This window comes from Rana temporaria, chromosome 6 (genome assembly GCF_905171775.1).
Source record: "Rana temporaria chromosome 6, aRanTem1.1, whole genome shotgun sequence".
NCBI classification, from domain to species: Eukaryota; Metazoa; Chordata; class Amphibia; order Anura; family Ranidae; genus Rana; species Rana temporaria.
Genome location: NC_053494.1, coordinates 84,221,667 through 84,244,855, shown reverse-complemented (window position 1 = coordinate 84,244,855; position 23,189 = coordinate 84,221,667). Strand labels below are relative to the sequence as shown.

The 23,189-nt window shown below is 42.7% G+C and overlaps 1 protein-coding gene and 1 long non-coding RNA gene across 2 annotated transcripts in view; one reads left to right on the top strand and one right to left on the bottom strand.

Moving 5' to 3' along the window:
• GRIN2A (glutamate ionotropic receptor NMDA type subunit 2A) overlaps window positions 1–23,189 on the bottom strand; it is a 1,843,544-nt gene that overhangs the window by 88,567 nt on the left and 1,731,788 nt on the right. The gene's annotated exons all lie outside the window — the stretch shown is intronic.
• On the top strand, window positions 10,969–14,305 carry LOC120943588. The gene is made up of 3 exons (XR_005750309.1): window positions 10,969–11,126; window positions 12,547–12,658; window positions 14,199–14,305. It is a non-coding gene; the product is annotated as an uncharacterized LOC120943588 (long non-coding RNA).

The window sequence follows — 23,189 nt, the reverse complement described above, 5'->3', positions numbered from 1 at the left end:
GCAGACTAACTCGCCTTAACTGCAGATATCGACACTCTGAGGAGCGATGAACCCCTTGACTACTGGGTGTGCAGGCTTGACCTGTGGCCTGAGCTATCCCAATTTGCCATAGAACTTCTGTCCTGCCCCGCTTCAAGTGTCCTTTCAGAAAGGACCTTCAGTGCAACAGGAGGTATTGTCACTGACAAGAGAAGTCGCCTAGGTCAAAAAAGTCTAGATTACCTCACCTTTATTAAGATGACTGAGGCATGGATCCCGAAGGGACTGACAGTGGGCGATACATTTGACTAAAGGCCTGATGAGATGAGCTTCCTTGGGCTACAAATGTTCCACACGCTGCTGAATTTTATGTCTGCATGCCGGATGACTTGCGTGACTTATCCGCCACCAAATAGGGTTCAAGCCTCAATGTTTTAGTGCACTTTCTGCCTGGAAAACATAAATTTTTCTGGCCGCTGCTACAGCAGCAGCTGCAACAATACCTAATTTTTCAGGCATGTGTACATGCCTAATTTTTCTGGCCTCTGGTGCTGCACTGTGGCTGCAAAAAACAAAACCAAAAAAAAGGCACATACATGTGTCAATTCCCCTTCGTGATCGTTACCTTGTTGTGGTGAAGGGGCTTGCGTATCACAATGAAGCGACCACCTCTATGAGTGTGTTGGCAATGGCAATGTTGGCACACCCCAGATGATAAGGTCATTGCTTCATTGTGATCAGACCAAAAGCGATCGGCTGGATAATTTTGCATAGAAAAAACATAAATTTTCTTTGTGATCATCTAAGGTGATCATTAAAGCCTACTAGGCCAACAATGGGCCCACACTGCAGAATCATTGTTTTCTGGGTCACTTAACTGTCACTGAACTACCTCAGCCCGACCATAGGCTTTGAAAAACCCCCATCGCCTGCAATCTCCAAAACGTTCATTGACATCAGTGAGGACAAGAACGGGACATGGCTAGCTTGGTATCCAACCTTGTGTAAATGGGGAGTTTGCGGTTGTGCAAATGGACTGTTTGCAGGTGTTTGTGGTGCGTTAAACGGGGAGTTTGATCTGTCAGAGTTTGGTCTGTCACTGTGAACCCTAACCCTATTACAGACAGGGTTAGGGTTACAGATAGGGCTAGGGTTACAGATAGGGTTAGCGTTAGGGTTACAGATAGGGTTAAGGTTAGGGTTAGAGATAGGGTTAGGGTTACAGATAGGGTTAGGGTTACAGATAGGGTTAGGGTTACATATAGGGTTAGGGTTAGGGTTAGAGATAGGGTTAGGGTTAGGGTTAGAGATAGGGTTAGGGTTAGGGTTACAGATAGGGTTAGGGTTACAGATAGGGTTAGGGTTACAGATAGGGTTAGGGTTACAGATAGAGTTAGGGTTACAGACTGTAACCCTAACCCTATCTGTAACCCTAACCCTGTCTGTAACCCTAACCCTACCCTAACCCTAACCCTACCCTAACCCTAACGCTTTCTGTTACCCTAACCCTAACGCTATCTGTTACCCTAACCCTAACCCTATCTCTAACCCTAACCCTAAATGTAACCCTATCTGTTACCCTAACCCTAACCCTATCTGTAACCCTAACGCTATCTGTTATCCTAACCCTAACCCTATCTCTAACCCTAACCCTAACCCTATCTGTTACACTAACCCTATCTGTAACCCTAACCCTATCTGTAACCCTAACCGTAACCCTAACCCTATGCCTTACACTACCTGATCGATATAACATCATACCTGATGTTTTAGAGCACGTTATTCCAAACAATTTATGAATGTTAGGTGATTTATGCCCTTTATGGATTAAAAACGGACTCTGCGACAACTACGTAATTTTCCATGGGAGTTTTTCCATGGATCCCCCTCCGGCATGCCACAGTCCAGGTGTTAGTCCCCTTGAAACAACTTTTCCATCATTATTGTGGCCGGAAAGAGTCCCTGTGCGTTTTAAAATTCGCCTGCCCATTGAAGTCTATGGCGGTTCGCCCGGTTCGCGCATTCGTGAATATATGCGCAAGTTCGCAATCGCCGTTCGCGAAACGCAAATTTTTAGGTTCGCGACATCACTAATCCCTGCCTCTAGGATTAAATATGAGAAACACCAGCTTTAGGTAGCTTTAGGTGCACAATGTGCTGAGGACACAGACAGTACACACACCACGTAGCTTTAGGTGCACACTGCAGAGAACACATACAGTACACCACGTGAGAATACTGCAGCTAGCACAATCACCTGCCTGCCTGTCAGTATATTAGGAAGAGCGGATCTAGCTAAACTCAATACAGTGTATAAATATATATATACAACACCTGGGATGCATATATCCTCTACACACTGTAACTCTAACTGACTAGCCTGCCTGCCTGCTCTATCTACCTGCAAAAAATTACACTCTCTCTCTGTCTCTCTCTGTCCTCTCTTAACCACCGCAACACACTACACAAGGCCGACTTTCAGGTGGCCTTTTATAGTGTGGGGCGTGTACTAAACCCCCTGAGCCATAATTGGCTAAAGCAACCCTGGCTTTGGCCAATTATGGCTCTCTGTTTTTTGCAAGCTTTGATTGGCCAAGCATGCGGGTCATAGTGCATGCTTGGTCAATCATCCGCCAGCAATGCACTGCGATGCCGCAGTGAATTATGGGCCATGACACACCACTCGAACTTGACGGAAATGGCCTGTAACGTTCGTATTTCGACGACAGTTCGAACATATGATGTCGAACTGTCGTATGTTCGACAGTTCGACAGTTCGACAGTATGTTCGACAGTTCGAAGCTCATCCCTACTATAGACACCCAGCAGGTAAGATATTTAAAGGAATGTTTCACTTTTTTTTTCACTTAAGCATCATTAAAATCACTGCTCCCGAATAAACGGACGTTTTTAAAACTTTTTTTTCATTGATACATGTTCCCTGGGGCAAGACCCGTTTTAGGACAATAACTTGCATATTAGCCTTTAAAATTAGCACTTTTGATGTTGAACGTTCGAGTCCCTTAGACTTCAATGGGGTTCTAAAGTGCGCGCGAACGTTCGGTTCGTTCGAAGGTTCGGATGCGAACCGAACCGGGGGGTGTTCGGCTCATCCCTACTCACCACAATGGATGGACCTTCTATTAATAGATACTGTAGGTTTCACTGAACTTTTTTGGTTGCACCCACTGTGTTGTCACCAACTTAAAGGAGAAGTCCAGCCTGAGCTTTTTAGGCTGGGCTTCTCCTAAGGGTCACAGGAGTGCAATTCATTTTGCACTCCTGTGAACCATTTTCAGAGGAGAGTGATCTTAAGTCTGCTCTCTGATGACATCATTGCCATCAGACGGGGCAGTGCGTCATCCCGACTTCCAAGTCTGGATCCGCCAGCTGCCTTTATTGATGGCAGTCTCAGCATCTCAGCGAGCCTCTGAGATGGCTGCTCCCCACTTCTCCACTGCTCAGCACTCCAATGAGCATGGAGAAGTAGAGCATAAGTGATGCTGACTGCTAGGGGAGGAGTGAGAACCGAGCCATCGGTGGTGTTCGGTGGATCGGTTCTTTTTTTTATAAATTCTTTATTTTCTCTGCAGCATTAATAGTATACAATAACATACATACGTATATTGACATTTTCATTCTACTTATGCTACTAATATTCTCTTCAACATTTACCAGCCAATACCACGTGTCCACACAGTTGCATTATTTTGACATACCTATGTTCATCCTTAACTATTATTTCCTCATAGTTCTAATACAACTCTGTTATTATTCCCTAACATTAATGCAATACGTTTTCCTTAACCAGGGGGAAGCCCCAGTTATCCTCCCAGCCAAATATAAATAAACTTATTAATACGACAAACATAAATATAGAAAGAAAAAAAAGAAAAAATCAGAAAGAGAAAGAGAGAAAGATAGAAGAAAAAAAGAAAAAATATATATTGAGATAAAAATGGAAAATTAAGTATTAAGCTCTCTCCTGCCTCCCCCCCCCCCTTATATCCACCTAAGGATTTTGTTCCCTATATTTAATAGATGGTGTCCAGACCTTTCGATATTTTTCTTCTTGCTCTCTCAATATCATAGTCAGATTTTCCATTTGCTGGATCTCCGCTATTCTCCCCATCCATTGTATTTTAGTTGGAGCTATCGCACTTTTCCAAAGGATCGGGATGCAGGCTTTCGCTGCCGTAAGTGCCTTACGAGAGAATTTTTATATTTTTCATTAGATAACGGGATATCGTGCAGCAAAAAGGCTGATGGATTTTCTCCAAGAGACACATCTGTAATTTCTTTAACTGTTTCAGACACCATTTTCCAAAATTCTTTCAGTCTGGGGCATTCCCAAAATATGTGTAGTATAGTACCCTCTGCATTATGCCGGCGCAAGCATTGATTGGATACCTGTGGAAATATCCGATTCAATACTGCCGGAGTTCTATACCACCTGGTCAAGATTTTATACCCTCCTTCCTGGTACTTTGTTGCCATTGACGCTTTGTGTGCAAATAGCAATATCTTCTTTTTCTGTATCTCCGAAAAGGTAATTTCCAGATCCCTCTCCCATGTTTGTAAAAAAGCCAATTCTTGAGGGGCTTCTGAATCTATCAACAGGGCATACATAACTGAGAGTGAATGTCTAAGTGGCCCCCTCTTTAAACATATCTGTTCAAACCCAGATGGTGTACGTGTTCCTGGCATGCGTTGCGTAAGTGACCGTAAAAAAGCATTGAGTTGTATTCGCCTAAAGGGGTCGAGATCTTCAGAGTACACTCTTTCAATCTCCTCCCTAGTCATTACCAAGTTATCTCTAGAAAAGTGTATGATCCTACTAATTCCTTGCCGCTTTAATTCTTTAAAACCCTGATCTATCAGACCCGGCTCAAAACTTGGTGTCCCCAGGATTGGGATCATGGGACTTGGATGTGTCGACATCTTTGTTTTCTTAAATATATTTTTTATAATCTGGATCGTGGCCCCCACAGTAGGGTGTCTCTCCACCTTCACCTATGGTATCTCAACATCTGAAAGCCATGATATTCCTTCCAAAGGTATAGCAGTTATAGTTTGTTCCATCTGTATCCATGGCTTTTCCTCCTGCACTGTACACCAATCCACAACCCATGTCAGATGTGATGCTTCGTAGTAGCTCACCGGGTCCGGGAGTCCTACCCCTCCTCTTTCTTTAGGCAAAGTCAGGATAGCTCTTCGTACTCTCAGGGACTTCCCTGCCCAAATGAATCTTACAAATCTTGATCTTAGGTCCCTCAAGAAACCTGCAGGTAACTTAATGGGCAGAGTCTGGTGGATCGGTTCTCAGTGCAGAGACATCGGGGCACAGATGCAGCATCGGTCTGCTGCTGCATCCACCGAGGTAAGTATGACTAGGAAAAAAAAACAGACTTCTATTTTAACTATATACATGTACCAGAATGCCATTCTTTCCAATGGAGAGCACTCAAACCATATCAAACCGAAGGAGAGAAGCTGGTCACCATGATAACATGTTTAGGGGGCTTGCCCCTTCCTCAGATCAAGTGATTAGGAGCCGGCAATTAAAATATATATAGGATGGGCCAGGGGAGTGTGTCATCCTTAATGACCACCCGGAGATGGATCGGTATGGCTAACGTGGGATAGAACTCAGCAGACATGTGCTGGCTTCCAAGGAGAACATGGAAAGAAAGGCCTGAAGATGGTGCAAAGCATTCTGGGAAGGAAATACGGAGGCTTGCATGGACCAAAACTAACCAGCTATTCTAACTAACTGAATTGAATGGAAATGGTGCAGTTAAAAAAAATGTCCATAAGATGGCAGCATTGATTTAATTCAAACAAACTAAAGTCAATGAAGACTATGAGCCTTATTTAATGAAGGCATGACACTCCCCGCCTGGTTTCCTACGGATATCACACATCATGGCACATCCGGAGGAGAGTAACAAAACAAGTTCGGAAACAGGTCTGAGGAAAAGTTTAGGCTGGCCTTGCCTAATGACTTTGAGTTAAACTTTCCTGACGTGTCTGTAACGGTCACCACCGTTTACGACCTTCCATCAACCCACGACAGCTCATCTGACACTCCAACCGTCCAACAGACATCAGACATCCCATTTCCCCAGAATCAAGACGAGACACGCAGCTCTGTACTTGTTCCAAAATGAAGACAACTTTTAATGGTAACTTTCAGTCTTATATACAGTACAAGGCATGAAAGGAACAATCAACTCCCCACCCACACATCACACCGTGGGGGGCTTCAATCACATTCTTTGAGCTAATTACTAAACATTCTAGACATGTCGGTGCCGGCCTATAATTATCATGATCTAATCACTGCACATTCCTTCATTAACAGAACTCAAACAAAACACCATCACACAATGATCTCTTCTCAATCCACATCCCTAGACAGACGTTCTGTCTCCGACAAGTACATTCCACACATAAACAGTATTTAGCATACATAATTAGAGGTCTGGGAGCAGACAATGGACAATGAAATGTCTAGGAGTAGATGCAATTAACACCTTTCAAAAGAATGTGTCCCCACATTGAATAAGCAAACAACTTGTGATATCTCAAGACATCCTGCAAACATGAATTATTATTAATGTCCCATCTCATGTAATACATGAATTATGATTCACTTGCCACCCCATCTCCTGGCTCAATCTGTGCCCAAAAGTCACTCCTTTTACATGGCTCCCTCCTTGTGGAACACTCCGGCAGACCCGGCTTGATCCTTTTCGGGTCAACTTGGGGATGTTCAGAACTAGGAGGTCGGGATGACGTCTGTTTGCCGGGATAAACCATCAGCATTGCCATTTGGCTTACCAGGTCGGTAGCTGATGGTGAAGCCCATATGGAAGAAAAATATATTTCCAATATATTTATTAAAAACAATTATATATTTTAAATATATTTACAATATATTGGCGTACGCAAATATATTTTTACATCTATTCCAAAAATGTAAATTAAAATATATTTCCCAAAGGCATATATTTGAAAATATATTTTTTTTAATATATTTGCCAGATATTTTTGAGCATCTAAAAAAATGCATTTAAACATATATTTTTAAATATACTTGTAAAGGCATTCCAAAATATAATTTAAATGCATTTTCCAAAGACATATATTGAAAAATATATTTTTAAAATATATTCTTCAGATTTTTTTTAACACATAAAAAAAGTAATTTCAACATATATTTTTACATATATTTGTAAATGTGTTCCAAAAATATAATTTTAATATATTTTCCAAAGGCATATATGTGAAAATATATGTTTGTAAATATATGTTTCAGATATTTTTGAAAATATAAAAAAAATGCATTTGAACATATATCTTTAAATATACTTGTAAATGCATTCCAAAAATATAATTTAAATGTATTTTCCAAAGATATATATTAGAAAATATATTTTTAAAATATGTTTTTCTGAAAATATTTAGGGGCAGATTCACAAAGCGAGTACGCCTGCGTATCTACTGATACGCCGGCGTACTTTCGAATTTCCTGCGTCGTATCTTTGTTTTGAATCCTCAAAACAAGATACGACGGCATCTGGGTTAGATCCGACAGGAGTACGTCTTCGTACGCCTTCAGATATAAGATGCAATTCTTCGGCGTCCGCTGGGTGGCGTTCACGTCGTTTTCTGCGTCGAGTATGCAAATTAGCTATTTCCGACAATCCACGAACGTACGAGCGGCCATCGCATTCTTTTATGTCGTCTCTAGTCGGCTTTTTTCGGCGTATAGTTAAAGCTGCTATTTGGTGGCGTATAGTTAAACCTGCTATGTTAAGTATGGCCGTCGTTCCCGCGTTTAATTTGAATTTTTTTTTTACGTTCGCGTAAGTCGTCCGTGAATCGGGATGGACGTAATTTACCTCCACGTCAAAACAATGACATCCTTGCGACGTCATTTAGCGCAATGCACGGCGGGAAATTTAGGAACGGAGCATGCGCAGTTCGTTTGGCATGGGGACGCGCTTTATTTAAATGAAACACGCCCCCTACTCACCGCATTTGAATTCCACACCGTTACGCCGCTTGAGATACACTACGCCGCCGTAACTTACGGCGCAAAATCTTTAAGGATTCGAACCAAAGCCAGGTAAGGTACGGCGGCGTAGCGTATCTCAGATACGATGCGCCGGGCAGATCTTTGTGGATTAATGTCTGAGGCCTGGTACACACGATAGGATTGATCCGCGGATACGGTCCGCCGGACCGTATCCGCGGATAAATCCTCTGAGGATTTTGATCCGATGGAGTGTACTCACCATCGGATCGAAATCCTCGCCGAATTTACACCGCGGTGACGTGTCGCGCCGTCGCCGCGATGATGACGCGGCGACGTGCGCGATGCTGTCATATAAGCAATTCCACGCATGTACAGACCACCGGATCGATCCGCTGGAGCCGATTCCAGCGGATAGATTTGTAAGCATGTCTACAAATTTTTATATGCTGGAAATCGGAAATATCCACAGAATCCGCTGGAACGTACACACCAGGGGATCTATCCGCTGAAACCGATCCGCTGAGATTTTTCAGCGGATGGATCCTCTCGTGTGTACGTGGCCTAATAAAGACATTTCAACATTTTTTCTGACATTTTTGTAACTATGACATAGATAACATTCTGAATACATTTATAAGAGAGCCACTCCCATTTTAAAATGGTTTGTTTTACTCCTTTTAAAATAAAAAAATAAAATAAAAACCAAAAGATTCAAATAAAATATTAATTTTTTTTTATAAGATTTTAAGCACATAATCCATCCACATCCACAGTCCAAGGGTCGTGTCTGCTTACAGGGTACCGAGAGAAACTCCGGATATAAATCATCAATGTTCTGTTTAATCCATGAATCAGTAGTTACACTATTATTACCAAACTCCCTCATCAGTGTCTTTATGGACCTTGCTTTGTGCACTGGTGCACAGTCATGTTGGAACAGGAAGGGGCTGTCCCCAAACTGTTCGCACAAAGTTGGGGGCATGAAATTGTCCAAAATGTCTTGGTATGCTGACGCTTTAAGAGTTCCCTTCACTGGAACTAAGGAGCCAAGCCCAACCCCTGAAAAACAACCCCACACCATAATCCCACCTCCACCAAATGATTTGCACCAGAGCACAAAGCAAGGTCCATAAAGACATGGATGAGCGAGTTTGGGGTGGAGGAACTTGACTGGCCTGCACAGAGTCCTGACCTCAACCTGATAGAACACCTTTGGGATGAATGTGCTTCTGGAAGAATGGTCAAACATTCCCATAGGACAGCCTTCCCAGAGGAATTGAATCTCTTATAGACTGGGATGCCATTAAAGTTCATGTGCGTGTAAAGGCAGGTATCCTAATACTTTTGGCAATATAGTATATATAGTATATATACTGTATATTCTTTTTATACTAAGTCCAGTCCATTGTTTGGACTTAGTACCTGCCGAAGGGTAATTCCAGCAGCCAAATAAAAGGAATTGGGATATTAAAGTTCTCCCCAGCACAAAATTAAAACTCAGCAGCTACACAAAGGGGGTTATTTACTAAAGGCAAATCCACTTTGCACTAAAAGTGCAAACTACAAATGCAAAGTGCACTTGAAATTGCAAGGAAAGTGCACTTGGAAGTGCAGTCGCTGTAGATCCGAGGGGAGAAAGGACAATAAAAAAACAGCATTTTAGCTTGCACATGATTGGATGATAAAATCAGCAGAGCTTCCCCTCATTTCAGATCTACCCCTCAGATTTACAGCGCCTGCACTTACATGTGCACTTTCAGTGCAATTTCAAGTGCACTTTGCACTTGTAGTGCAAAGTGAATTTGCCTTTAGTAAATAACCCCCATACTGTACACATACTGCAGCTGCTGACTTAATATTAGGACACTTACCTGTCCTGGAATCCGGCGATGTTGGTACCCCAGCCAATGTTTCCATTGGCTTTCGGGGTGCTGCTGCCGCCATTCCCTATAGGGGCCAATTCACACCACATGCAGTCCAATGCGGTTTTTTTCTGCATGGAAAGTAGGATATATGGTTTTTAATGGCATAATTCACACCAGTGCTTGCAGTTCCAGAAAAAAAGTAGAGCATGCTGCATTTTTCCTGCACTGGACTGTAATGGAACACTGTAAAGCACATAAAAAACGCACTAGAATGCACCTGAACGCACATGTCCTTATCTAAGGTTAAGAAAAAAAGGAGGAAAATGCACTGGAATGCTTTAAAAACACACCAAACATGCCCTGGAATGCATCAAAAACACGCATGCAGAAAAGCATCGGAAACGCATCCGCCGCAGCGAGATCTCTCGGAAGTGGGGACAGGTACCTGTTAAAAACAGGAACCTGCTCCCCTCCCCCGAAAGGTGGCAAATGTGGCAAAGTAGGGGGGGGGAGGCAAATAAGTGGAGCTTCCACTTTTGGGTGGAACTTCGCTTTAAGTGTCATATCCCTGCCCAAGCTGCACTGTTGTCATGTGCCAATACTAGGCTGGGCTGGAAGATAAATATGGAAGTGATGAGAGCTGCATTCTTGTGTGTGTATATACACAGTATATATGTGTGTGTATATAATATATATATATATATATATATATATATATATATATATATATATATATATATATATATATATACATACATACATACATACATACATACATACATACACACACACACATAGAGTATATCTGATTATATATATATATATACATATATATACATATATACACACACACATAGCAGAATGAATATACAGTGTGTGTGTATGTATAATATATATATATATATATATATATATATATATATATAGAATGCCTCTCCCATCACTTACTTACATGTATAAATATTTTTCTCATTTCTTTTTTTTCTTTCCTTTTATTGGGATGTGGGTCTGTGATTTCTGTGCCTTCAATCTTCTAATATGTAAATCCTGCCCTGGGAAAAACTCTTCAAACAGACAGACTTCTATCATAATACAGGAAGACAGGAAGTGAGCTGGGTGGGAACCAGAGGGGTGGTGAACTTCCACCTCTCACTTCCTGTAAGGCCTAGTCTGAAAAGGAAAGCATGGCATGGTGGAGATACTCTGTATTCTCCTGGATGGATTCTCCTGGATTAAAGGTATGTCTTCTATCAAATAATATTAGAATTGTGACAGTTTGGTGCATGAGTTAAGTTGTATTTGTCTATTTCCTGCTGAATAGTTCTCATTCTGTGTGCATTCACCTTCCCAGTTACCATGCAGCATGTGCACAGTAATGTAATATTATAGAGCTCCTCTTCCACAGCATGTCACTCTGCTTCATATAATATGTGTGGCTTCCATGTTATATCCAGTAACTGTGTAGCATACTTTCAGTGCACATTGCTTCATATAATATGTGTGGCTTCCATGTTATATCCAGTAACTGTGTAGCATACTTTCAGTGCACCCTGCTTCATATAATATGTATGGCTTCCATGTTATATCCAGTGACTGTGTAGCATAATTTCAGTGCACCCTGCTTCATATAATATGTGTGGCTTCCATGTTATATCCAGTAACTGTGTAGCATACTTTCAGTGCACATTGCTGCATATAATATTATACGGCTTCCATTCTATATCCACTCATCATGCAGCATAGGGGTTGATTTACTGAAGGCAAATCCATTTTGCACTACAAGTGCACTTGAAAATGCAGTCGCTATAGATCGGAGGGGAAGATCTGAAATGAGGGGAAGCTCTGCTGATTTTATCATCCAATCATGTACAAGCAAAAATGCTTTTTTTTTTTCCATGTCCCCTTCAGATCTACAGCGACTGCATTACCAAGTGCACTTGTAGTGCAAAGTGGATTTGCCTTTAGTAAATATACCCCATTATAATGTCAGGGCACAGTGCTACCAATGTTTTATGTCTCCCTCCCCTTTTGCATATTATCTGCCCTGCTACTAGGTGCCAACAGATATGGATTTTTCCATACAGATACCAATTATGGGCCACCTTTCAGGCCGATAACAATATGAGGTACTGATATTCTGTTTACATCCAGCTGCCCCAGAAGTAGCCTGATATCAGTTGACACCTAGGCCTTTTTTTGTATTCTAACAGCCACTGGCCACTGTCAGAATACAGGAAAAAAGAGCAGATAGCAGGGGAATCAATAGCCAGGTTGCTATTGACTATTTTAAATTGCAGTAGCCAATAGCTAGTGGGCTATTGCACCCGCCCACTGCCTGTTGTCAATCAGCAAAGGAGAGGATTTGAAGGAGAACATTCTTCTTCAGGTCTTCCTCTGCTGATTGACAGCAGGCAGTGGGAAGGGGGCGCAATAGTCAGCCTAATTTTAAAATTTAAACAGCCAATGGCAGTCTGGCTATGGTTCCCCCACTACCTGCTGTTTACATTCAGCTGCCATCAAATAAAGTGTGCAGAAAGAGGTTAGCGGTGTGTGTGGGGGGGTGGTGGATGGGGTGTGTGTGTGTGTGTGTGAGGGGGGGTGGATGGGGTGTGGAGGTGGAAAGCTATTTTTTTTTATTTTTTTGGGGGATTCTGACAGATGGGCCGCCAGCCGCTGTCAAAGCACCTGACCAAGACTGACAGCTGGTGAATGGAAAACCGGAATAGGCACTTGGAAGAAGGAAACCAACAACTGAGACAACTTGCCTTTGGTAAGCAGACAACTTAATTACGGTGGTGGCACCTTCCATTTTTTTATATCACCGCATTCAACTGGCACTGTATCTGATCATCATATCTGCATCATCCTTCATTATTTATTTGGTCATCAGTGTTTGAGTTTTGTGGCGATATCATTAAGAACTTTTGATGTTTGGTTTGCCAATTGTGTGCTGTTGGCATACAATTTTGGGATCACCAATTTGGCGTATTAACCTCTCAATGTTTATACATATAATTGGACATTCATTTTGTGAATTTATATACTAATTTTTCCGTGCACTCTGATTTTTTGTTTTGGTTAATTATTGTGCACCGTTTTTGGCATATCAGCCCCTGGATGCCAATATTTCAATGTGAATTGGTATTGGTGAAATTTTTGTATTTTAATCGAATTTTTTATATTGGCGCAGTCTTTTCATTTTTTATCTATTTATTGTGTGTTATTCCACCAGTACTGATTTTTTTTATCTTTATTTTCTGTTTGACCAATAATTTTCCCTTTCATTCTACAGTATTTTATGGCAGAGTTAGGCAACCTTAGGCCTCGTACACACCACCGGATCTATCCGCTGGGATTGATCCGCGGATCAGTTCCAGCGGACAAATCCGGTCGTCTGTACGGCCTAGCGGATATTTATCCGCGGAGATTCCTCCGGCCGATCGATTTCAAGCGGATAGAAATTTCTTAGCATGCTAAGAAATCTATCCGCTTGAATCGTGTCCAGCGGATTGATCCGGTCGTCTGTACAGACTCACCGGATCAATCCGTCCGCTCCCCTCCCTCGCATGCGTCGTAATGATTCGACGCATGCGTGGAAGTACTTACCTTCCAGCGTTGCGCACGTCGCCGCGTCATCGTCGCGGCGACACGTCACCGCGGATGTATTCCGCGCGGATTTTGATCCGATGGTGTGTACAAGCCATCGGATCAAAATCCGGAGGAGGAATCTCCGCTGGAAACGGTCCGGCGGACCGTTTCCAGCGGATATCCCCTCGTGTGTACGGGGCCTTAGAGAGGTGGAGATCTACCCGAACAACATGGGAGAAGTCAAAGATCACAGGGCACAGTGTCCTCCAATGTTGCCTCCTCACACCTGACTAAAACCTATAATTGCCGTACTACCACGCTGCAATCACGTGCCTTTCACTGCAATTATGGGTGTTAACATTTTGCCTCCTCACCACCTTGCAGAATTTCTCAGAGGAGCATTGCATACCGCACTTGTAAATGAGCTCTTAGTTGCATTTGGCAATAGCACTTTTAAGGCTCATTCACATGTGAATTTGGGGGTGGTAAAACCCTGCCCCCAATTTACTGTACTACATTCATTATAGTATCAGTGAGGTAACTACATACTATATACACAAGTAGGATTTTTGTTTTGTGGAACATCTTTACTTTTACCTTGGGAGAAACCCTCCTGGAATATTTTTGATCTAGTGTCATTCATTTCTAACAAATGAAATGAATGGATATAGTGAGAAAATAGGCCATTATGTTACTTAAAAAGTTTTTATGCATTTCCATAGATTTGCCTGGTGTAATGGATACTTTGAAAACCACAAGAGCGCAGCTAATAGTACTGAAGAATGATGGTGGAAGTGTGGGTGTATCGTGTACATCACCTTCTGTCCCGTCTGAAGAGTTGAGCTCATCTCCTTGTCAAGTGTCGTATACAAGGCCTAAACAGGTAGGTTTGCTTTTGGTACCGAAACATTAAAACATCTATAAATGCTTAATTTTGTTAGTTTTATTTACTCAGCTGCATCTGTTAGACTCCTTTCACACTGAGGCAGTTTTCAGGCGTTTTAGTGCTAGAAATAGCCTCTAAAAAGCTCATAAAACTGCATCCCTTTCAGTGCAATGAGTAATTTCACACTGGGGCGGTGCGCTTGCGCAACATTAGAAAAAGTCCTGCAAGCAGCATCTGGGGCGGGTTGGGAGCGCTATAAATAGCACTCCTAAAATGCACCTGCCTATTGAAATTAAAGCACATTAAAAACTGGTCTTTTTCCCTTTAAAAAAAAAAAAACGCCTAAAAAGTGCTACAAAAACACTGCAAAACCGCCGGAGCTTTAGCAGCGCTACAGTGTGAAAAGGGTCTTATATGGCTTTAGATTCACAGGGAAAATTTAAGAAGTTAGATTCACAGGGAAAATCTAAGAAGTCTAATATTTTCCATTTTCTTTTTAAAGCTGCTACTTTGGCAAAGTTTCCTGGGACTTCATAAGCTGTGATCAGTGACGCTGTTACGAGAAAAATTGCGGCGTTGAAATATCACCTGAAGAGAAACATCAGGAACCTCAGCAGAATACCACAAACTTTTATGTCATTAATGTCATTTACCACAGTTAACACCACTTTCTATTCCCTGTGTTGTAGTTTTTGTATATTTACATGATAATAAAGTTGTGTGTATTGTACTGTGTTATTGTTTTTTTTCCAAATGTTTGCTAGTTTTATAGGCCTACAATATATAAAATACAATATATAAATACACAGCATTTCAAAATGTAATAGGAATTTATTTTTTAAAATTTTGCATTCAGAAGTACATTTACATTTATATTTAAAATATATTTTAAAAAAACATTCTTAATATATTTTTCCCAAATATATTGCCATATATTTGAAATGCTACAATTTTGGCCAGATTCAATATATTTCAAAAATATATTTCAATATATTTGTGAATATATTTTGGAATGCATTGTGAAATATGTTGCACATATATTCATAAATATATGTTAAATGTACTTCTGAATGCATTTAGCAATATATTTTTGCAGCCATAAATATATTGCAACGTGCATTTTGGAATGCATTGTGAATATATTCATAAATATATGTGAAATGTACTTCTGAATGCATTTAGCAATATATTTGTGAATATATTCACAATGCATTCCAAAATGCACATTGCAATATATTTATGGTTGCATAAATATATTGCTAAATGTATTCAGAAGTACATTTAACATATATGTATGAATATATTTGCAACATATTTCACAATGCATTCCATAATATATTCACAAATATATTGAAATATATTTTTGAAATATATTGAATCTGGCCAGAATTGTAGCATTTCAAATATATGGCAATATATTTGAGAAAAATATATTAAGAATGTTTTTTTAAAATATATTTAAAATATATTTTACTTCCACATGGGAGGTGAATAATGGAATTCAGTTCTGGAACAGTCACTTGCTTTGCTCTCTCAATGGCTCCCAAAACCTGTTGCTGATGCTCTTGGGACAGATAAGGCACCACCTGGATGCAAATTCCATTTAATCTTTTGACAATTTCAGCCTGTTTGTGCATTTCAATGTTCAAGCCACGGGACATCTCATAATACATGACGTAGTGTCGTTGCATCTCTCATTTCTCACTGGCCAACTTGTCACATTCCCATTTTAGACTGTGATATTGTGCCGGATCTACAGTACATGTCGGGGAAGGTAGTCTTACCCGGGTCTCAGCCGCAAGCGAGTTGGTTCCAACAACGCGGGTTGGGGCACAGGTAGTCACTGTGTGGGCTTCAGCGGGACACATCGGGGCGTACGCAGAAACAAGGGGGCCAAATCATTCCCCCGTAGTACATCTGCTGGCAAATCCTTCATCACCCCCACATTCACATGTCCCGAACCAACCCCCCAATCCAGGTGAACCCGGGCAACGAGTAGCCGGAAAACGGTGCCTCCCGCTACTCTTACGGCTACGGTGTCTCCGGTGTGCTGGCTCTCTGGGATGAGTTTCTTCTGTAGCAGGGTCATGGTAGCACCAGTATCACGTAGCCCATTGGCTACCTTTCTATTGACCCGGACAGTCTGCCTGTGTTGCTGCCTGTTGTCCTGGTTAGCTGCTTGTATTGGATCTGCCTCGTGCAGAACGCCCCAATGTTCTTCCTCCTCAATGAAGTGGGCCGCAGGCCAGTCTTAGTTTGACAGCACGATCAAAGCTTGCCTCCTCCGGGGTCCTGTCTGTTACGCTGGGTCTTTCCGTTAAGTTGGGTCTTTCCGCTCCATCCATTTGGACAAGTTCTGTGATTACGTCCATCTTCTTATGGTTGCTGGCTGGTCTGCCACGGTTCTCCAGTAGTCCTTTTAGCTGTCCTTTAAGCGATGGAATTATCCCGCTGCTAGCCACCAATTGTAACGGTCACCACCGTTTACGACCTTCCATCAACCCACGACAGCTCATCTGACACTCCAACCGTCCAACAGACATCAGACATCCCATTTCCCCAGAATCAAGACGAGACACGCAGCTCTGTACTTGTTCCAAAATGAAGACAACTTTTAATGGTAACTTTCAGTCTTATATACAGTACAAGGCATGAAAGGAACAATCAACTCCCCACCCACACATCACACCGTGGGGGGCTTCAATCACATTCTTTGAGCTAATTACTAAACATTTTAGACATGTCAGCGCCGGCCTATAATTATCATGATCTAATCACTGCACGTTCCTTCATTAACAAAACTCAAACAAAACACCATCACACAATGATCTCTTCTCAATCCACATCCCTAGACAGACGTTATGTCTTCGACAAGTACATTCCACACATAAACAGTATTTAGCATACATAATTAGAGGTCTGGGAGCAGACCTGGATTAACACCTTTAGGCCCGTACACACGACCGGATCTGTCCGCTGATATTTGTCCGACGGACAGTTTCAGTGGACAGATCCGGTCGTGTGTAGCCCCGACTGGACAATTGTCCGGCGGATCGGACAGTTTCCAGCGGACTAAAATTTCCTAGCATGCTAAGAAATCTGTCCGCTGGAAACCTGTCCGTCGGACGTGTTCAGTCGTCTGTACAGACTCACCGGACATGTCTGACCGACTGCCATCCCTCGCATGCGTCGTACTGATTCGACGCATGCGTGGAAGCTTTGAACTTCAAGGCTGCCCACGTCGCCGCGTCATCGTCGCGGCGATGGCGCGGCCACATCCTCGTGTATTGTTTACGCATGGATTTCTGTCTGATGGCGGACCGTTTTCAGCGGACTGTCCGTCCATGTGTACGGGGACTTACACAATGGACAATGAAATGTCTAGGAGTAGATGCAATTAACACCTTTCAAAAGAATGTGTCCCCACATTGAATAAGCCAACAACTTGTGATATCTCAAGACATCCTGCAAACATGAATTATTATTAATGTCCCATCTCATGTAATACATGAATTATGATTCACTTGCCACCCCATCTCCTGGCTCAATCTGTGCCCAAAAGTCACTCCTGTTACAGTGTCCAACTTCACTGGGAAACACTTGGGTTATCAGACCCAAAGGCCACTTGTTTCTCCTTGATTGAGAGTCTTTCATGAGAACAATGGCACCAGGCTCTAAGTTGGGCTTGCTGTCTTGCCATTTGTTCCTGGTCTGTAGATTAGACAAGTATTGTTTCTTTCACTTGTCGGCTAACACTTGTACTCTTTTCCATTGACATCTGTATAAGTCCTTTGGGTCCAGATTGACTGAAGGAGCTGTGATCAACTTGACTTTCTGAGTGAGCAAAGTGGAAGGTGTAAGCAAGAAAGGATCTTCAGGATCATTGGGTATAGATGTCAAGGGTCTGGCATTCATTATAGCTGATACTTCAGCCTTGAAGGTTGTCAGAGTCTCATGTGTGAGTTTTGAAGTTCCCAATTGTAGAGAAGCAACATGGTTATTTGGTATTATGACAGGATTGTTTTCATCACTATCAAGTCCTGCATTTGAGATGCGCCCTCCAACTCTTAACAGTCCTTCATTGTCTATAAAGGGGTTGAGTTTCCTTAGAGGATAGTTCTTTGGAATGCTCTTGTTATTTTGAAGGCATTCTAGTGTTAGTGCATAAGTCTCTTGTTGGATACAGCGGATGATTACATTTTTTGCTTCTGTGAGCTCATCTACTGTATATGGCTTGTGACAATAATGCCAACCTTTGCAACAACTTGGACTTCTAGGGATGCCTTTAAAGGATCTGGCTATGTGAACCAAGCAAGCTGTAGCTCTTTGTAAGGACTTCCAAGTGGAGAACTTATCGAAGCGCTTGGATCCCAACAGTTGGTTAGAAATTGTTGTATGTAGTGTGGAAACCTGAGGACGGATGTCTGAGTCAGATTCAGGTTCTAACAGTTCATATGTCTCCTTTTGTGGAGTGGTAGGCACTGACTTGTACAGTAAGGGTGGTCCTGTGAGCCATGTAGTGTCTTTGAGATGGGATGCTGGCACAGACCTTGTGGCATGATCTGCTGGGTTATGATCAGTTGAGACGTAACACCACTGGGTGGGCTGTGTAGACTTCCTGATCCTTAGGACTCTATTGTGTACATAGACATAGAATCTCCTACTTTCGTTGTAAATGTAGCCCAACACTACTTTGCTGTCTGTGTAAAACTCTGTATCCTCGAGATCTATATCCATCTCAGATGTAATAAGTTCTGCTAGTTCTACTGCTAGTACAGCAGCACAGAGTTCCAATCTTGGAATGGTGGTTTCAGGACATGGTGCTAGCTTGGCCTTGCCCGTAACGAACCCAATATGAATTTGGCCCTCGATGTCTACTGACTTGAGGTAGGTTACTTCTCCTATTGCCTTGACTGAAGCATCACAGAATACACATAACTTTCTAGACTGAACCCTTGCAGGAGGAAAGTGGGTGTATGGTCTATGTATGTGTAGGTTAGACAAAGTCTTTAAAGAGTCTCTCCATGTTACCCATACTGTCTCTTTCTCAGGAGGTAGTGGAGAATCCCAATCACATGTGTCTGCAGTAAGCTCTCTAAGCAGAATCTTACCTTGGACTGTCACCGGTGCTGAAAACCCGAGTGGATCATACAGGCTGTTGATGGTGGATAGGACACCTCACCGAGTGAAGGGTTTTGGCTCTTGGTCGACCTGAAAGGTAAGGGTGTCAGTCTTGAGGTCCCAGTTGAGTCCTAGGCTGCGTTGCATAGGAAGGGAGTCTGTAGCTAAGTCCAGATCTTTGAAGTCACTGGCATAATCTTGAGAAGGGAAGGCCTCCATGACGACCTTGCTGTTTGATGCTATCTTATGCAGTCTAAGATTGGAAGAGGCAAGTGTGCTTTGAGTCCTCTTGAGTAGACTTATTGCAGCTTTGGGTGAAGAAAGTGATTTCAGACCATCATCTACATAAAAGTCTCTTTCAATAAACTGTGTAACGTATTTCTCACCTTCTTGGGCGGATAGCTTAAGTCCATAGATGGCAACAGCAGGGGATGGACTGTTTCCAAAAACGTGCACTTTCATGCGATATTCTGTAATATATTTAGTAGGGTCATTGTCTTTGAACCATAGGAATCTCAAGAAGTTCCTGTGTTCTTCCTTGACTTGGAAGCTGTGAAACATTTGCTGTATGTCTGCAACTATGGCAACTGCTTCCTTGCGGAACCTGATGATAACACCAAGAAGTGTGTTGCTGAGATCTGGTCCCTTTAGGAGGACTTTATTTAGTGAGACCCCTTGGTGCTGAGAGCTGGAGTCGAACACTACCCGGATTTTACCTGGCTTCTTGGGATGGTAGACACTGAAGATTGGTAGGTACCAGCACTCTTCATTGTCTTTTAAAGCTGGGGCTATCTCAGCATGGTCATCCTCAAACATCTTACTCATGAATGAGAAGAAATGCTCTTTCATTTCTGGCTTCCTTTGAAGATTGCGTTTAAGGGAAGAAAAGCGCTTTAAAGCTTGTTCGCTGTTGTTAGCAAGACAGGGTCTCTGTGCTTTGAAAGGCAGGGGTGCTACCCAGCTGTTTTTGTTGTTCTTGTGGAATCCTTGTCTCATTATTTCCAAGAAGATTTGATCTTCAATAGATGGGGCAAGTTTGTGATCTTCTTTAGTCCCTCGGAAAACTGAGCATCCTAGATGATCTCTGTCTTCATCACAAAGAAGATTAGCGGTGTAAGGATTGGAATGAATTACACTGGCAGGCTTCTCTCTTATGAGGAATCTGTTGGTGCAAGGCTGAAATAAGGATGGACGCCCACCCTCTAGTGTCTTTGTAAAGAGAGAGTTCACGCTGGTTGGTTTGTGAACACTCCCTAGGCATACGTTGCCTATGATGACCCATCCGAGATCTAGCTTCTGGGCATAAGGAGAGTTGTGGGGACCATTGATTTGTTTTCTCACCTTGTGAACTCTGATGATGTCCCTCCCAAGGAGAAGTGATATCTCAGCCTGGGGATCCAGTTAAGGGATGAGGTGTGCTATGCCCTTCAGATGTCTGTGATGAAGTGCCACCTCTGGTGTAGGGATCTCCTCTCTTTCAGTTGGGAACTGATTGCACTCGATTAGAGTTGGCAGAGGCAGGGTTGTCTGACCATCAAAGGATTCGAATTGGGAAACCAATGGCTCTTCTCCAAGTTCCTTCACCTACCCCTGTACAAGTCTTGAGTAAGTATGAAGAGTTTTCTTCCTTTATTTTGAAGGTGTCAAAGAAGGTTGAGCTGGCGAGTGATCTGTTGCTTTGATCGTCCAGGATCACGTATAGCTTCACTGCTTTTTCTCTGTGGCCTATGGGGTAAACTGTAACAAGACAAATCTTATGCCACGTACACACCATCACTTTATGTGATGAAAAAAACCGACGTTTTTAAAAACGTCACTTTAAATGACCGTGTGTGGGGGAAAACGTTGTTTTATGTCTTGTGAAAAACGACAAAAAAAAATTGAAGCATGCTTCAATTTTTTGTGTAGTTTTTCAAAACATCGTCTTTTACTTCACAGAAATTGACCGTGTGTAGCAAAAAACGTCATTTAAAACAACGTTTTTACAACCGCGCATGCCCAGAAGCTAGTTATGAAGCGAGCTTCAATGGAAAAACTTGGTGAACGTAACCTCGCTTTGCTAGAACATTGTGAGAAAAACGATGGTGTGTAGGCAGCGGCGGACTGACAACTCATGGGGCCCCCGGGCAATAAAAGATTATGGGGCCCCCCAGGCTTACAGATGGCCACCACGCCAGGAGGCAGTGCAGAGACAGGGCAGCTAAAATCTCAGGATTTTCACATCAAAAGCATGTCTGTTTCGGACATATCAGAGACAGATGTAAAAAAAACACATATTTTTACATACTGTCCCTGGTTTTATTGAGCCTGGCAACCCTGATGGGGCCCCCTAGTGGCATGGGGCCCTCGGGCAGTGCCCGAGAGCCTCAATGGTCAGTCCGCCCTTGTGTGTAGGCAACTTCGTCTTTGAAAATTGAAGTTTCAAAAACGTCGTTTTTTACTTCACAGAAAATGTCGTTTTTTACTTCACAGAAAATGACGTTTTTTTTCATCACATAAAGTGATGGTGTGTATGCGACATTAGAGCAGGATTTGTTAGACGAACCTTCTCCGCATACTTGGGTGCACTGGGATGTAACTACAGGAGGTACTGTGTCTTGTTGCTCCCCGCCGTGCTCTTCCACCTGGAGTGAGGGGGTAAGGCCCCGTACACACGAGGAGACATGTCCGATGAAAACGGTCTGCGGACCGTTTTCATCGGACATGTCTCCTGGGAGCTTTTGGTCTGATGTGTGTACACACCATCAGACCAAAATCCCCGCGGACAGAGAACGCAGTGACGTAGAAGACACCAACGTTCTCAAACACGGAAGTGCAATGCTTCCACGCATGCGTCGAATCAATTCGACGCATGCGCGGGATTTCAGGATGCTGGTTACACATCATAACCAGCGGACATGTCCGATTAGGTGTACTAACCATCGGACATGTCCGACGGACATGTTTCCAGCGGACAAGTTTCTTAGCTTACTAAGAAACTTTTGTCCGCTGGAAACCTGTCCGCTAGGCCGTACACACGGTCGGACATGTCCGCGGAAATGTTCGACCGTGTGTACGCGGCCTTAGAGTCCATGGCGCTGGCCCTGGATGTAGAGCTGTGTTGTGCTCTGTGCTGTTACACTCAGAGCAGTTGATGCTCACCTTACAGTTGGAGCCTTGTGTAATCCAGGCTTCTTGAAGGCTGTAAGGTAGCTTCTGCACTATAGGGTTAACACCACGGGCTGTGTCCAGAAAGGCAAGGCCTGGCAAGTCTCCTTCTGATTTGGCTATTTGGAGTTCTGTCACTAGGTCACTCAATTCTCTCAGCTTCTGGTATCCTTTGTTAGGAATCTTGGGAAAGTCCTCTATTCTTTTAAAAAGAGAGTTTTCTAGAACTTCTGGGGAACTGTAACATTCATCAATCCTCTCCCATATAGTGCTCAGCCATTTGGTTGGGTAATTATTGTTAATGTCTCTGATTCTCCTTGCATGCTCTGATGACTCATTCCCCAGGTATTGAACTAAGAGATCGGCTTCATCGCTTGCTTTAAAACCAAGATCTCTAATTGCATTTCTGAAGGACGAACGCCATGCTCTATAACTTTAAGGGCGACCGTTAAACTTTGCAAGTCCCTTTGCTAACAGTTCACGTCGTGCTAAGAACTTGAAGAGATCTGACATACCTTGATCGTTGTGTGAGTAACCAGGGGGCGCTCTGTTATGCCAG